Here is an 11,739-nt window from a genome sequence, read left to right on the forward strand (position 1 = left end):
TTTAATGCAATGTGGTCAAAAATTTGGGCGCACCAGTGAAAAAAGTTAGTCTAGAGCCCTGCTGCTGCCTCTGTTTTTGGTTTTTATCCACTTTTTATTTAAGCCATTATGCAAACATTGTAAACAATACTTGAATAGTCTCTATAAATCTGCAAATTACTTGCCAGTGTGTTCGGTGTCTGTATGCTGGTAACTCCATCAGCAGGAGACATCAGCAGCATAAGCCATAGTCTGGTCGTGAACACGCTCTGAACAACCAAGGAGGAGAACAAATTGAATAAAATATTTGTTTTGTTTTCTTTTAGCACAAAAGTGTTCTTTTCTCTTCATAATATTATTATTGAACGACTGGTATGGCACGTGGTCCTTTTTGGCGATATCTTTCATTGTTTTCAAGGGAAGAATTGTGAAACTATTTGAAGCCTCCCCGTTTTCATCAAAAATATTTAAAAATGTGTACCTGAAATTAACATTTTCGGGTGAACTTTCCCTTAATCTCAAATGACTTAATCTCATTCTAGAAGTGTCACCATAATGCAACAAGTCTCTTTACATATTAAAAATATTGGTCTATTTGACGACTCCTACAAATAATGGATTAATCACAAATAATCATGCATTACATGTTTTGTCTTTGATCACTAGTTACATTGTCTTTATTTTAATAAAATATTAACAAAAATAATTTGATTTGTTTTTGCTGCATATGTTTACAATTTTTGGTTTATTTGATGTGCAATGACCCAGTTGTAATAACAGGACTGACATCTGTCTTCTGTCTGTAGACCATTTTAAATGATGTAAACAATACTGGTCCAGAAACACTTACTGTTACAGTTTGTGACAGTTTTTTTATTTCACATATATCATTATCTTTAAGATGTTTGTTTAGCTTCAGTTAATTCAGGTTTATATGTTCTGTTGGTTTATTTTATCCCAACGTTTATACAGTGTTAAAAAACGGAAACAGGAAGTGCTTCTGGACCAGTGTTGTTTACATCTTTTGAAATGGTCTATAGATAGAGAAGATACAGAATCTCAATTCTTCATCCTTCTTTGTGTAAATAAGAGTGAAAAGACAATTTAATTGTTTCATGTTTCTTTCAGATGTGAAGAGTGATTCATGTTTGGATATAGAAATAACGTCCTCAACATCAAAAGAGCGACTGACAGCACAAACAGAAACACTTCACCAGATCTGAGATCAGCTTTACTACCTTACAAGAGAAGAAACTTCATTCAGAAGACCACAGAGAAGAAGAAGAAGAAGAAGAAGAAGAAGAAGCAGTTTCACTGTGAGCAGTGTGGGAGGATTTCCTCTAATCTAAATGTTCACATGAGGACACACAGTGATGAAAAGCCTTTCAACTGCACTGAATGTGGAAAATACTTCAGAACCAAAGAAAATCTTCAAACTCATCAGAAAGTTCACACTGGAGAGAAACCTTTTTACTGTAATGTCTGTGGGAAGAGTTTTAGTGTAAAACATACATTACTAAAGCACCAGAGGCTTCATACAGGTGAAAAACCTTTCAAATGCTATCAGTGTGACAAGACGTTTATTTGTTCAAGTAATTTAAGAGTCCATCAGAGAGTTCATACTGGAGAGAAACCTTATCACTGTAGTGTCTGTGGGAAGAGTTTTACTCAAGGGTCTTCATTACTAAAGCACAAGAGAATTCATACAGGTGAAAAACCTTTCAAATGCTCTCAGTGTCTCAAGACGTTTACTCAGTCAGTTCACTTAAAATCCCATCAGAGAGTTCATACTGGAGAGAAACTTTAGCACTGTAATGTTTTTGGGAAGTGTTAATCAACAGTCAAACTTTGCAAAGCACCAGTGACCTTAATAAGGTTATGACACCAAAAATGTGTATAAAGTTTTAATATTTTAAAAAGTTAATAGTAAAATAAGAACAAATAATCAAATTATGAGCAATATCACAGATAACTACAACCAAACAAACATACACATGAAATAAAACAGTGCTGTTCATATTTTCAGATTGATCTACAGTACTGTATTTTCCTACTATGAAAGTGTTGTTTTTTGACTGTTGTTTTATTAGTGAAATACAGTTGAAATAACGTTACCCATGTAAGTACACTAAATGTTAGTTTCTGAACACTAAGGGGCGGTTTCCCGGACAGGGATTAGACTAAATGTAAGAGCTGTCCAAACTGGTAACATCTTGCACTGACATATCTTAAAATACATCAGTGCCCTTTGTTTTGCCTCAAAATGCACACAAGTAATGTTTTTAGTAACGCATGTTTGTTAAAACTAGTTTTATTTCATAAGAAAACTAAGGCCTAGTCCTGGCTTAAACGAATCCCTGTTCGGGAAACCACCCCTATGAGGTGGTTTCCCGGACAGGGATTAGCTTAAGACAGGACTAGGCCTTAGTTTAATTATGAAATATAACAGAACTTCCCAAACTTCAGAGTGGTAAGGCCCCCCTAAAACATGCCAACAGCTCCACAACCCCCCCCCCCCCATTTGTATATTACATTTATTTTAATAAACAGATTGTCTCTTTGTATAAAATTATAAACATTTATTAACCAGTTTTTAAGAATATGATATGAATTATGAGAACTACGAGAAATATTTTGACAAATATTTTTATATTATGGTGAGAGCTGTAATTTTTTACAAATATATTTAAATCCGTAAAACTACATACTTTCTGCATACTATTTACAATTATAATGCAAAAGTGTGTAACAGAAGCTACATAGTTCACAAATAGTTCATAAATCGATTGCAATAAATTACATAATTGTTTAAAAAAATCTTAAGCTATTTACAAGCAATGTATCTTACCTTACTATAATTGATTTTTTTAATATATGGCTTATGTTTATAAAAGGGGGGGGGGGGTCACATTTCAGAACATTTAGAATAATTATTTTAATATTTTGATTTAGCCTAGCCAAGGCCCCCCTGCACTACCGCTACGGCCCACAGTTTGGGAAGCACTGACTGAAATAATTTTTTTTATTAAAAACATGCCATACTAAAAACATTACATTTTGAGGCAAAACAAATGGCACTGGTGTATTTTAAGATATGTCAGTTCAAGTTGTTTTCAGTTTGGACAGCTTTTATATTTATTTTATATAACCTGTCTGGGAAACCGACCCTTAAAGGGGACATTCCATGAAAATCAGACTTTTTCCATGTTTAAGTGCTATAATCGGGTCCCCAGTGCTTCTACCAACCCAGAAAACATGAAAAATAGCAACCCTTTAGCTTTGTTTTGGTATGGCTCTCTTTGCAAGCATGTGAATATATAGGTCATTCAGATTTCGCTCCCCACATGACATAGGTAGAGGATCTTATTATAATGATACCACCCCTTTAACTTTGCAATACAACCATGAACGACCTCACGAGTGCGATAGACAGAGAGAATGACTGACAGCATGACGCGTTTGTATTCCCTCAAACACAAACAGGAGCCTACAATCTTATAACTTGTAGTTTAAATAATCTTTCTAAAGGTTGAATTAACGTTCTAACAGATTAACATTATCTTAGTGCAAGAGAGAGAGAGAGATAGAGAGTGAGAGAGAGCGTGTGAGTGATCGAACGAACGAGAGAGAGAGAGCAACGCGACGATTCAATTTCATCAATACAACAAGTATGTTGTTTAATATGTTTCTCTGAAGTTTATATGAATGAACACGAGAATTAATCGAGGGGCAACCTTCGGATCTCTCTAATGAAGCCAACACGGAAGTGACTTAAACTGCAATTCATCGACTGGCCGCTTGAGGCTGGCTCCAAAAGGGTGTCAATTCCCATAGACTCCCATGTTAAAAATGGCCAACTTTACAGTAGAAAATAATATGTTTACAGCCTGGTACAAAAAATGTTTTTGGTCTATATAGCTAATTTTGCCCTTCATGACAACTGTGAGGGGTGTGAATTTTTTCGTAACTCATCCGTTTAAATTATATTAAGCCTTAAACTTCAGCATAATTAAGGGCGTGGCTGCTTGAGTGTCGGTTGAACAGCCACTGCTGTCACTAGACTCGCGCTAGGCGGGCGTGGTTTCACCTCAGCTTCACCCATGTCCCACCTCTTTACCCATTTTCGGTTTTCCGCGAGTAATTCGCGGGGACGCGCGACCAAAGATGGCGATGGCAGGCAATGCCTACTTTAAGCTTCAAAAGCGATCTTCACAAACCAATGGGTGACGTCACGGACAGAGAAATTGTAACCTGTTTTAATTCAATTAAAAAAAATTAAATTTAAAATTTTAACCATGTTTAACTCAATTAAAAAAAGCAGACACCAACGGGACCAGTGTCTGTAACTTAAGAAAACAAACAACGTCTGATTTCCAACAGATATCTTATCAAAACTTGTGGTTACCAAAGACTTTAGCGTTACAAAACAACACGTAACCGTGTACAATATATAATTTTGGTCAGTAAAACCGCTTAATAGTAAATCACCATCACCTGTTTTCGGCAGCAGCAACGGGAGATGGCGCGTTACTACTAATCTTTGCGGGGTTATCCGTGTTTGGCGGGAAAAACGTGCAAATAATAAACGTTCGATCGACCGATCCGGCTGATCGAACATCTGACCGCTGAACTTTTAGCGCCCAGCAGTGTGTGCGACCCAAGTGACGACTAGTGATGGGCGGATCGATCCTAAAGTATCGATATTTCCGATCCTGCCTTGGTATCAAAAGGATCGATTCTCAAGTACAAGTATCGATTCTATTTGTTTGTTTGTTTTTAACAAGTGATTTTAGAATTTTAAGTAATAGTTGGATGCCGTTTTGTATATAAATACACTTAAATCGTAACGTCAGTGGGAACTATATCTTCTTCCGCTGTATCACCGCGTTCGCTCACTCAGTCCCATCTCCTTCCGCTGCGTTCATTCGCTCAGTCACTACCAGCACACAGTGCAAGCAGGTTTAAAAATGAGTTTAAGTGCATTGTTGCGGTCAGTTAATAATGCGAAGCCTTGTGTGACATTGAACAACAATAAAATACGCCGTTTTGGTAATACCACAAATATGACAAAGCATCAAAAAGCAAAATATCTTAGAGAGCACGACAAAGTGCAGCCTCACTGTCATCCCTGGTTTGATTTTCAGTGCATTCGAGTTTACTGACTTTTATCAGGGTTTTATTTTATTTTCAAAAGCAGTAGATTTTATCAGTATAAAAAATAGGCTCAAGAGGAAAATGTTAATGTCAGCATTTAATTGTTTTATCTCCAAAAAGTATAAAGGGAAGAAATCTTGTAATAATGTTAAGTGCAAAAAGTTGTCATGTCTATTTTATTTGATATTATTAATGATGGCTATCAAAAGACCCCATAAAATCACTTTAATAAACTTTAATACATAGATAAAAAAATTTCATAGAAGTATCGGAATCGGTATTGGTATCGGTGATACTTGTCTTAAAAGTACTTGGTATCGGATCGACAAAAAAATAACTGGTATCCCCCATCACTAGTGACGACATGACATCACGTCAACGCCTTAAAAACACTGCAACAACCCTTTCAGACCCTTTGCCTCCCACAGCTGTTCCAGTTCCACTCTGTATTGCTGGGCTCTTTATGAGCCTGCTTACCTCAAGCGCGTCTGAGGTACATATGTTCAACTCTACACGTGAGGATTTCCACCTTACCGAGGTCAACACCATGGGTTACATCAAGTAGATATTCCTTGAAATTATTGTGACTTTGCTATTAAAATAATCACTGATCTTGCTTTCCATTATTCATTGTCAGATCTCCAGTTTATTGTTTTTGGAATCTAACTTTGTTATTACTGTATTATTTTTATTGTTGTTAAACAGGCCTGCATGTTGTTTTGTGATTTGGCTCCACTCCAGGCTTTGATCACATCCCACTTAACAAGGTCGTCTTAATGAAAGTGAATTTAATAATTTTGCAGTTGACGGAAATCCGTCTAGCGACTAAAAACTTTAATCCGTGAACATGGTTACACTTTTACCACATTAAAACCATGGTTAATTTTACCATAATGTGTTATTAATTGTTCAATTCATTAAATTACATTGCAGTTCAATTGTGTATGCAGTGTTTGAATCAACAGTGAATATCTACATATATTTTAATATTTGGTGCAGATCATTACACTGTTTATCTTATATCGTGTACACTCTCACTCACTGTAGCCTACACCCTAAATCTGCCTCTAGATCTGTAAAGCAGTGATCGTCTTCTGTCTCCAGTACAGCAGGAGGCGCTGCAGCTCTTTAGTCCGCAAATAAACTCACTAAAGGAAGAAAGAAAGAGCGCGCGTGTGATGTGTTTGTGTATCCTCAGTGTTTTTCTCTCTTGCGTGTTTCATTTAGTTTAAACAGAGTCTTGTCTCTGTGTATTTAAGTGTTGAGAGACGACGATGATGATGATGATGATGATGATGATGAGATGTGCTGTAAATCAGTATGAACTGATCTGTACATGCTTGATATATTGATGATTTCATCACAGAAATCTCTCACCTGAAGAAAGAGGTGGCGTTACTGGAGACAAAGCTGACATTAAGAGGAGATTTAGCAATGAAACGAGAGGTTTGTACAACTTAAACATCATTTACCTGAATCAGACGCCATCAAATAATTTCTAATCTTACTCTCTGTGTGTTTTGTGTTGTCAGGATGTGGATTGTTGTGAATCTTCAGTGTATGTGACTGATGATGTGAGTCTGGATTCAGTGTGGATGAGCAGAGATCAGAGCCGCACACCACAGACACTGCTGGACTCTAAACTCTCTGAAGAGAAATCCAGACACACACAGAACTCCGATCTCAGTCTGACTTTACTCTGTTATACTGAGTCAAAGCTCACAGACACTCAGGACACTACAGTGTGTGACAGTAAACAGAGCTTACAGGAGGATCAAACCTCCACAGAGTCTCTGGATTCTGTCTGTAACGCTGGAGAACAGCAGCAGATCCTGCAGACCAAACTGAAGATGTGTTCAGTTAAACTCATTGACTGCACGAACCTCATGATGAAAATTAAAACTGAACCCACAGAAATCAAAACTGAACCCACAGAAATCAAAACTGAACCCACAGAAATCAAAACTGAACCTAAAGAAATAAAAACTGAACCCACAGAAGAGGAAGATCCCACTGAGGAAGATGATGATTTTATTCCATCAGGTATGTCACCTCAATTATTGTTGTTTTTTGTCATGTGAGCACCTGTTTTGGGTTTTCAATCACAAACTCACAAATCAAAAGACAAAAAAAGTACTGCAATTTTAGGTTATATTTAATACTTATTATACCACGGGTCTGTTGAATGCTTTATTCTGATAGGCTGATAAATGTTCCATGGGTGTTGATTATTTGTCTGTAAAATACACACATAACGTGTAAAATGTCATAAAAATAGGCACAAGAGCAATGTTTGTGGTGGTATAAGTGGAATAATTGACTCCGGTCCTTTGAATTATTTGAAAATTGTATTCAACAATTTGTTCTCCTTTCAGAGCACGTTCATGAGCAGACTACATGACAATTCACACTTGTCAGACAGACTCCAACAGACCCCTGTTTTTGGATCAAAGTAAATGAGACTTTAGAATGTTGGTGTCTATTGGAGTTGGTAGTTGTCTGCTGACTAGTGTGAATTGCCCTTACAGCGCAATGTTGCTGACGTCACCTGCCAATGTTTTTAGCTTTGTCCTCTTTTTTTTGTAAGCCATTATGCAAACATTGTAAACAATACCTAAACAGCCCATATAAATTCACAAAATACTTGCCAGCATATTCTGTGTCTGTACGCTGGCAAGTACGTCAGCAGGAGACGTCAGCAACATGCGCCATAGTCTGGTCATGAACACACACTGAACAACAAAAGAAGAGAACAAATTGTTGAATAAAATCGTTGTTCGTGTTGTTGCCTCAATTATTCCTCCTCCTCCTTTCTGTAAATAAGAGTGAAAAGACAATTTAATTGTTTCTTGTTTCTTTCAGATGTGAAGAGTGATTCATGTTTGGATATAGAAATAACGTCCTCAACATCAAAAGAGCGACTGACAGCACAAACTCTTTCCTGCATCACCTGTGGAAAGACATTCAGCTCACAGAGACATTTAGAGAGACATGAGAAAAAACACACAGAACAGAAACTCTTCACCAGATCTGAGATCAGCTTTACTACATTACAAGACAAGAAACTTCATTCAGAAGACCACAGAGAGAAGAAAAAGAAGAAGAAGAAGAAGAAGCAGTTTCACTGTGAGCAGTGTGGGAGGATTTGTATCTCTTCCTCTAATCTAAATGTTCACATGAGGACACACAGTGATGAAAAGCCTTTCAACTGCACTGAATGTGGAAATTACTTCAGAACCAAAGCCAATCTTCAAGTTCATCAGAGAATTCATACAGGAGAAAAACCTTTCCAGTGTCCTCACTGTGAGAAGAGATTTAGGCATAAATGTGGTTTGAAGACACATGTGCTTTTACACACCAATGAGAGACCGTATCAGTGCAATGAATGTGACAAAACCTTTAGGGATTCACGTTCATTAAAAAAACACCAGAATATTCACTTTAAAGAGAAACTCCATCAGTGTTCACACTGTGATAAACGCTTCTGTTATAAATATCAGCTGATAGTCCATCAGACAGTTCACACTAACGAAAAAACTAATCACTGTAGTGTCTATGGGAAGATTTTTAGTCAACATGAAAGTTTAGTGACACAGCTGAGGACTCATACAGATGAAAAATCTTTCAAATGCTCTCAGTGTGACAAGACATTTAATTTTTTAAGTAACTTTAAAGCGCATGAGAGAGTTCATACTGGAGAGAAACCTTACCTCTGTAATCAATGTGGAAAGAGCTTCTCTAAGTCATCTCATTTAAGAGTTCATCAAAGAGTTCATACTGGAGAGAAACCTTATCACTGTAGTGTCTGTGGGAAGAGTTTTAGTCAACGGTCACCCTTAATAAGGCACCAGAGAATTCATACAGGTGAAAAACCTTTCAAATGCTCTCATTGTGACATGACGTTTCAATATTCAGGTCACTTGAAAGCCCATCAGAGAGTTCACACTGGAGAGAAACCTTTCATATGCGCTCACTGTGGAAAGAACTTCACTTATTCATCTCATTTAAGAATTCATGAAAGAGTTCATACTGGAGAGAAACCTCATCACTGTAGTGTCTGTGGGAAGAGTTTAAGTCAACGGTCAAGCTTACTTAAGCACCAGAGACTTCATACAGGTGAAAAACCTTTCAAATGCTCTTAGTGTGATAAGATGTTTGCTCAGTCAGGTGCCTTAAAATCCCATCAGAGACTTCATACGGGAAAGAAACCTTAAAGGTGACAGAGAATGAATAACCATAAATGAAAAGTGCTAGACATTCTGAACATCTCAGTTTCATAGAAATTCCTCCTTTAGAAATGCCCACCAGAAAATGACCCGATCTGAACAATGGATACATGTTACGTAAAATGCAGCTCACTGCCCCCCACTCTCATTCAATTCCTTCCCCTTCAAAATAATTTTGTAAAATTTTGGTCTGTCCGTGTTCTGAAAACAGTGAAGTTTACATTCTTTGGAGTGGCAGCAAAGGCAGTTAAGACCGAAGGGAAGCCAAATAGGTGCAAAACCACGCATTTAAAATCCTCCGCCCTAATATAGCTATCCAACAGAGTTTTTTAAGAAGCTTATAAGGCATTAAAGACACAACCAAAATTTTGTTGTCTATATGTCACAGAACAAGAATAAATACCCCCTTCAATCATTCAATGTCACCTTTAAAGGAATACCTTAGATAATTTACTCACCCCCATGTCATCCAAAATGTTGATGTCTTCCTGTGTTCTGTCGAGAAGAAAAAAGTTTTTTGAGGAAAAACATTGCAGGATTTTTCTCATTTTAATAGACATTATTGGACCCCAACAGTTTACAGTTTCAGCGCAGTTTCAAAGCACTTTAAACGATCCCAAACGAGGAATAAAGGCAGGGCTCCAGATTGACATTTGAGAGGGGTGGCACTGGCACCAACAAGTTGGACAGTGCGCTGGGCCTCAATTTGGTGGCACCAGTCACTGAATGGTGTAAAAACAAAAAAGAAACACTAAAACTAAGTCCAAACATGTTTAATGCATTAATACATTTCTTTACAAATACAGATAATTTTCTTTAAACTTAAAATCAACTTTTTCTTTGTTTTGAGCTTAAGGCTACTTTAACAAAGACTTGAGTAAAGAAATCACATTCTTGTGCAGTAATCATTGTAATTGTATGTCTCCGTGCACTCTGAAGATATCATATGGCCAGGACTTGTGTTTGGTCTTTTACATATACATTAGTGCAGCATGTTTATTTACAACACAAGCAGCAGACTCTTGACATAATATAGTTTGCTGCTATTTAAACCCGTCATTATACAAAAATGTCCTGTGGTATTTCATGTGATAAAACATCCCAATTACACAAAAATTGATGTGGTAATTGTGTAGTATTGTGTGTTTTTTGGGCGACAAATTACCACAGGATTTTGTTGTCAAGTATGTAATATTACTGCAGTATTCCTGTAATATTCTTGTTGTATTACTTACATATTTCTGTTGTATTTCATCTTTTACCCTGTCTGTCAATAAATGTAAGTAAAATACAAGAAATTAGTGCAAAACTGAGTCTATGAATTTTATTAAACAAACCAGTAAAACCACTTAGTGAAACAGAGTTCTTTGGTAAATATCATCTTCTGGTCCTTCTGCTTCTTCCTGTTCTCCGTCAGGTAGATGCTGTATCCTGATTGCTTTTTGTCACAGCATGTAAGTGAAAAAGTACATAATGATCAAAATGCTAACAATAAAAATCAAGGGTTGTCCTAAAAACTTCAATCACATAGGAATGTTTTTATTTTAACCTTGATTGATCTTTAGTCCCAATTACTTGATGCTATAAATAAAGTGTTAAGATAGACAATGTATATGTATACTGCACTGTAGCTGTACTTTTCTTACCATATATAGTCATAATAATAATTATATATGTTTTTAAATGTTCAAGGTGAAGACAAGTAAAGATCACTACTCGGTCAAAGTGCCAGCGCTCGAGCTACACCAAATCAACGGATAACGTTAAAGTTTACCATATATTAGTCATATCAAATGATACTTACAACTGAATTTACATCAGTGTGAATTAATTTCAGTAAATTAACCAAGCATTTAAGAAAACTTACCTCAGAATCTACCACAGTAATAGGAAACCCTCTCGCCTGAAGAGAAATTCAGCTATCCAGAATGCTTGCGACTACACTCTCACACACTGTACACCCTACTGACACACCAGAAACAACAGAGCCGTAAATCTGTTTCCAGATCTGCAGCCTCCTCATACTCACTTGTAAAGCAATGAGCGTCTTCTGTCTCCAGTACAGCAGGAGGCGCTGCAGCTCTTTAGTCCGCAAATAAACTCACTAAAGAAAGAAAGAGCGCGCGTGTGATGTGTTTGTGTATCCTCAGTGTTTTTCTCTCTTGCGTGTTTCATTGAGTGTAAACAGGTTCTTGTCTCTGTGTATTTAAGTGTTGAGACGTTGATGATGAGATGTGCTGTAAATCAATATGAACTGATCTGTCTATATTGGATGGATATATTGATGATTTCATCACAGAAATCTCTCAGCTGAAGAAAGAGGTGGCGTTACTGGAGACAAAGACGAGGTCAAGATGAGATTTAGCAATGAATCAAGAGG

At 36.9% G+C, this 11,739-nt stretch overlaps 1 protein-coding gene and 1 pseudogene across 1 annotated transcript in view; both read left to right on the forward strand.

The window, feature by feature from the left end:
- The first annotated feature begins 1,199 nt into the window (after positions 1-1,199).
- The window catches only part of LOC141363269 (uncharacterized), a 180,756-nt gene continuing 170,216 nt past the window's right edge, over positions 1,200-11,739 (forward strand). The window contains exon 1 of the mRNA XM_073865921.1: positions 1,200-1,295. The gene's annotated coding sequence lies outside the window, so the exon portion shown is untranslated. The remainder of the gene's footprint in view (positions 1,296-11,739) is intronic.
- LOC141363263 (uncharacterized) lies at positions 6,294-10,337 on the forward strand (annotated as a pseudogene).

Source organism: Misgurnus anguillicaudatus, unplaced genomic scaffold, assembly GCF_027580225.2.
Source record: "Misgurnus anguillicaudatus unplaced genomic scaffold, ASM2758022v2 HiC_scaffold_33, whole genome shotgun sequence".
Classification (NCBI taxonomy): domain Eukaryota; kingdom Metazoa; phylum Chordata; class Actinopteri; order Cypriniformes; family Cobitidae; genus Misgurnus; species Misgurnus anguillicaudatus.